At 36.2% G+C, this 6,577-nt stretch overlaps 1 pseudogene; it reads right to left on the reverse strand.

Annotated features, from left to right (window-relative positions):
- Positions 1–2,431: 2,431 nt before the first annotated feature.
- On the reverse strand, positions 2,432–5,087 carry LOC103479504 (uncharacterized; annotated as a pseudogene).
- Between the last annotated feature and the right edge of the window lie 1,490 nt (positions 5,088–6,577).

Here is a 6,577-nt window from a genome sequence, read left to right on the forward strand (position 1 = left end):
AAATGAAACTCTTTTCTGCTTTTGCTTTTGCTTTTCCAACTTTTTTTTCCTTTACTCTTGCTTGTTCAAAATGGAGACATTTTTAGTTTTTCTGTCTTGTTCTATAAAAAAGAAAGAATCTTGTGTATAACGTCTCTGCTTTAAAACTACAAATGAACATGAAAAAGCATTACAGTATTTACAAGCTGTCTGCCCATAATTAAGAGTTAGTATTGAATAATGTAAAAGGAACTCTAGGATTTTTCATCAGACGTCCTTGTTCACCCTTTTGTGGTCATGCAACCAACTGCAGTTAGGCTGAAAGAAGCATTAAATACCAAAAGTCCACATATAGGAAACATTTAGTTTTTACAAAAAGAAAGGAAGTTGTGGTTTTAAGTAAAGTTTATTTATAAAGCACGTTTTAAAGGCATAACAGTTACAAGGTGCTAAACAACATAAATCACAGGTTAATATAAAATATAAAAATAAGCACAATAAACAGTCAGGCTGGTTTTAGGATGCAGGTTAAGTCTGATTTATGTATAAAATCAGAAAATTACTAGAGAGCTGAGATAAACATCAGAAAAAGATAGGTAGCCTTACTACTAGTGCAGTTTAAAAGGTAATGGTAATTTTATTTATTTATTTAGCACATTTTCAGCAACAAGGCGAGTCCAAGGGAGTATATTTCAGGATTAACCATGTTTTGACATAATAAAGAGTATTTGTCAAATATTGTATTGTAGTCATCCTGGTGATGGCTATAAAGCTCTTGGCTCTTGGATCTGTTTTTTTTAGTAATCTGTTGTCTGTAGCAGGTTTCAAGTTGGACTTGTCCACTCTGTTAACTTGTGGTTAAATTGTTTCAGCAGTGTGTTTAGGGAGGTACTGGTGCCATCGAGTTGCACAAAAGATTTGGGAAACTGTACCAAGTTTCTGTACATCGATGGTGGAGAAAGATGGTGGAGAAAGAGATGGAGCAACTTCTGTGGGACAATCATAAGGTTTTTGCTGGGGATTCTTCTGGAAAGATGTAAACAGAAAAGAAATGTCTTACTTTCATGACATTCTCTGGATGGCATGCTGTGAGAGTTCACTTTTACAATGAAAACAGAAAGATCAGAGTAAAATCAAATATTCCAATGAATGTATTAAAGTTAATTTAAATAGATCTAGATTCTTTTTTTAAAATGATGCATTTGCTCCAGTTTGTTTTTTGGGGAAAAACTAGTCACTTTCATCTACCGCATTTTCCACACTATAAGGAGCACCTAAAAACCTTCAATTTCCTCAAAAGCCGACAGTGCGCCTTATATATGGACCAATATTGAGCCACAACAGGTCTAGCAACTACATTAAACACCCACCGACTTGATTTTTGCCAATAGAAGAAGAAACGTGCAGTGCATGCTGGGATCGACTGACCTATCTACCTACAGACCTGATAATCAGGTCGTCTGCAGGTCACTTAGCGCCACATTCTCCACCAACATGCTGTGCGCGAACGGAGAAGGGTGAACATCGTCCGCCCACGCCCCGGCCCAGTCGCGGAAGGCTCTCCTCCGTGACTGGACTGAATCAGACTGTTTCGTTGATATTCACTTTAGTGCAGCTCCATCTAGTGGATGCATAACGTAACTCCAGTCTCTACTGCAGTCTATTCTATGCGCCTTATAATGCGGTACGCCTTATATATGAAAAAAGTTTTAAAATAGGCCATTCATTGAAGGTGCGCCTTATAATCCGGTGCGCCTTATAGTGCGGAAAATACAGTACTTTTAAAAAAATTTTACTTTTTTTCTCCACCAATAGTTCTAATTTTTGTACTTTTGCAAATGCCTGATCTTTATGACAAGCAAATATGGAGAGTTTTTCTTTTAATGATGGAACATACAGCTTCCTAAAATTTTCTTCTACCTGTAGGTCTGTCATAAAGAATAATGGCTGATTGGTTTGGGGTGATTTATCTCTTAATTTATTTTAAAGTGAGGCTGCAAACAAACTAACAGCCCATAATAAATTAAGTAATTTAAATGCCACATTTGAGATTAAAACCAAACTTTATTGCTTTATTTATGTTAATAATCCATCCATCCATTTTCTAACACCTTTGTCCCTTATTGGGGTCAGGAAGGCTGCTGGTGCTTCTCCAGCTAATGTTCCGGGCGAGAGGTGGGGTCACCCTGCACAGGTCGCCAGTCTGTCGCAGGGCAACACAGAGATAGACAGGACACACAACCATGCACACACACACTCACACCTAGGGACAACTTGGAGAGGCCAATTAACCTGACAGTCATGTTTTCGGACTGTGGGAGGAAACCGGAGTACCCGGAGAAAACCTACACATGCACAGGGAGAACATGCAAACTCCATGCAGAAAGACCGGGGCCGGGAATCGAACCCAGAACCTTCTTGCTGCAAGGCAACAGCTCTAGCGCCACTTTGGTAATAATTTCCCAAAAATTCTTAACATAAATCAAAGATTATGAAAGTAAAAAATAAATCACAACTAACATCTAAGTTGTTTTTTAAAACAATGAAGTCAATAGATTTCAGAGACATCTGTTTCTCAGATGCCTTGTTGAGATGGGACATCCAGCACATCCTGTTCCGAGCTCACTTGGTTGCTATGGTTACAGATGATGGAGTTTCCTCCACAGTGATCTTCAAGGAGATGTCATACAAGTCTGTTTGGTCCAGTAAATGAAAAGTTGTGTTTTCACATTGAACCAGTGCTCTAATTTGAGAATCCACTGTTCTACACGTCACAGTGAAGTTACGGAAGCGGGGGTCAATAGGGGTCATTGTTAGTTTCACTGGAGACACTCGATCTGAACAAAAAAAAAAAAAAAGATTTGTTTTTAAACTAGAATGTTGTAAAAGACATTAGAAATTATTTGAAAACTGCAAGCAATTGAGGAGAAATTGACCTTGGACAAGGATTGTGTATTCAGCTACAGTTTTATCTACTAATCCACTTGCTATTGCCTTATAGTTTCCACTGTCACTGTGTTGCATATTGTTTAATAGCAAAGAGTAGTTTTGTTTAGAAAAAACAGTTCTTTCTTTGTATTTAATTAAAGGCTCACTGCCAGGTCTGAATTTTACAAGATTTTCAATGGTATTAAATCTCCAAATAAAATCATCTTCTTTGCTAACTGCAGTTGTCTTTGCTTCCAGTAGAAGGTCTGCTGGAAGCATCGGTTTGTGTCATATGCCACAAACCGATGTTCAGAGCCTGAAAGAGAGAGTTTAGTTATATTTCAGTAATAAAAAAAGCAATGTCATCATGATCAGTCTCTTGAATATCCTAAATGAACATTTAAAGCAACAGAGCAGAGAGGAGGTTTGTAGTGTTAGCTCCAGTAGAGCATTTCAAGTTCTGTCAATTAGAATAAAACACAAATAATTAATCTAACCATTTCATTATTTACAGTATATATGTGTTGTATGTGTACAACTATCTTTATAGTTGTCTTCGATCAATCCCTTATTTTATTTACATACAATGTTTTAATAATATAAGCATAAGAAGACAGAAAGCAGTAAAGAGTAATTTGTGAATAATATGCAGCTCTATCATTGTCTTTGTCTCTAGGAACTCTAGGATTACTAGGAGATTACTAACAATATTATGTTTGAGAACAATAACATTTTTGATGTGATTCAACATATTTGATATGTATTGATGATTTTGACAATGTCACTTGTTATTGGTTTTTACAACTGTTGACTATACAATGTGTTATATTTTTATGTTTTCACTATGTAAAACTTTGAACTATGGTGTTGCTGAAATGTGCTACACAAAAAAKTTGATTGATTGATTGATTGATTGATTGATTGATTGATTGATTGATTGATTGATTGATTGATTGATTGATTGATTGATTGATTGATTGATTGATTGATTGATTGATTGTCTCCTCCAGCTCTGCCATGGGCATGTTGGCTGATTCTATGATTTATGCTCTGTTTGAATGTCCTGTTGGTGCTGTTCCACCTTACTATTTCCATTTTTAAATGATTATTTTTTAAATAGGTTATAAAACATTTAATAAAGTAACTACTTTAAACTTCTCCACAACTTTCTCCCTAATCTTACTGCTGTATCCACAATGTTGTTCGCAGATGTTCTCTAACAACTTTCAAATAACTATTAGGTGAGCTACATTTATAGTGAGATGGAATTGTAAACAATTTTTCAGATTTTATTTGCTAAATATTTCCCCCTACATTACATACATTTTTAAGAAATAATGAACTAGAAAATTTTTGAAAGAATAATAGATTATACCTTCAACAGAATCCACCACACAGAAAAAAAGAAGCAGGACCACCACCACTGCCATGTCTTTGTGCCAACTGCAACATCAATAAATAAAACGTTTGTAACAGTCTCCCCATTTCAAAAAGAATGTTTTACAAAAATGACATGAAATAATATCATACTGCCAGTTCTTACAGGAAATGTTTTTACGTTATCCCCAAATTTCAAAAGCTAAAAAGTGCTGTCGATGCATTCACAAGCTGAAAATGTTCTTTCAGGTATTTATTCATTTGTGAATCGAAACGGTCACATACCGTGTTTCCCCGAAATACTTTCTTTTTATCCCCAAAAGCCCCACTGTCTTACTTTCGGGGTATGAGAGGGAGGCGTGATGAGAGGGAGGTAAGACATATGTCTTACTTTCGGGGTACGGCTTATATTAGCCGACCACCCTGAAACCTCCGATACGTCTGACAATCGGGGGTGTCTTACTATCGGGGAAACACGGTAGTTATACGTAACTGAATGTTTTTGCTCAGTTATCAGTTTATGCTCAGAAAGACCTGCATTTCACTTTACATCAGTCAGAAAGGCAGACTGATGTATAACAACTTCCCTTTTAATGCTTGAGCCGACATCAGTTACTCACTTGCATAAGCAGAATTATAACTATAAACTTATGATGCTTTCTCTGTAACTCAACTGAGTTCTATGTGACACAATAAGACATTGTTTATAAGAGATAATATAAATTTTTACCTTCAACTGAACTTAGCAGAGAGACGACAAGCAGAAGAAAGAGTCCAGCCATGACTTCGTATCGCTGGTCAAATGAGGAAATATTCTACTATTTCCTGTACTAAGTCACAGAAGTATTTGTAACCTTTTTTTTTTTTTTACAGAGAACATGAAGCTAATTGAAATCAGGTCACATATGTCTCTACTATTAGGTCCATAGCTAGAGGAGACTTATGAGCCCAAAGTCACATTATGATCTTTTCATTGTCACTGATGCTATTTATTCTACATTAATTGGATAAATTAGTTGCTAAAGTAAAATGTTAAAATAACACAACTCAAATAAAGTAAAGACATTACATTTCATTTAACTAGATAATTTTATACAGCAATGCCAAAATTATGAATTATTACCATGCATCTAATAAAAATATGCCTTATTAATGCCTTATTTTCAATGTCAACAGTGAAGAAATTAATAGAAATATGCACAGTATAAAACATTTTTAAATATTTTATTCACCTTTAACTTTTCATGTTTTCCCATTTCCAATGAATACAGAAGTCGGTAATTTTAATTTAAGATGCACTTCAATTGAGATAGAATCTTCAAAAAAATCCTATTGTTCACATTTAAGGATTTTTGAATATTAAATTTGCATTTAATTACATGAAACAGTTTAATCACCTCCCAACCAGCTGAAGTTTTGGCTCTCACAGACCTGTTAGTTCAGAGGCCCTCCTGTCCTGAAGTCATTAGCTGTATGAGTTGCACAATTTGAGTGGTCAGTATGACTGGAAAATTGCTACAAGCTCAATTGTTATACAAGTCCTTTTACCTGTTTGAACTCATTTTCTGTAGAAAAGACACCTGTTCACACACTCAGCCAATCAAACTCCAATCTCTCCACCATGAGCAAAACCATAGACATGGCTAAGAGACATTGTAGACCTGAACAAGGTTGGGATGGGCTACAAGTCAAACAGCTTGGTAAGAAGTCAACCAGTTCTGGCCCAGCATTAGAAAGCTCCAGGCCAGATTTCACCTTGAAGCGTAACAATGATCATGAGAAGGAGAGGAATCAGCCCAGGAGAACCTGGTCAATGACCTGAAGAGAGTTGGGACCACAGTGTCAAAAGATTACCACTGCTAAAAGCTACGCCCTGATAGATTAAAATCCTGGAGGTCATGTAAGGTCCTCCTGTTCAGGCCAGCACATGTCCTCGTCTGAAGTTTACCAGACACCATCTGGATGATGGTGGAGGAATGCAATCCCAACAACAGGGATAGAAGCATCTTGCTTTGGGGGAGCTTTTCTGCAAAGCGGACAGGACGACTGCACTGCATTGAAGAGAAAATGGATGGCACCATGTACAGTGAGATTTTGGACAGCAACCTCTGCTAATCAAATTGCCACTGATTTGCAAAGCTACTGTCATATACATTTAAGCCATGTGGGTCTAATACAAGGTACATTTGACCAGCTCCAGAGTAGATTTATTGAAAAATAAGTACAATACTTAAAAAAAAAAAAAAAAAAAAAAATCTTTATTTTACATCATTCATGAAAACAACAGCAAAAA

The sequence above is a fragment of the Poecilia reticulata genome, linkage group LG17, assembly GCF_000633615.1.
Source record: "Poecilia reticulata strain Guanapo linkage group LG17, Guppy_female_1.0+MT, whole genome shotgun sequence".
NCBI classification, from domain to species: Eukaryota; Metazoa; Chordata; class Actinopteri; order Cyprinodontiformes; family Poeciliidae; genus Poecilia; species Poecilia reticulata.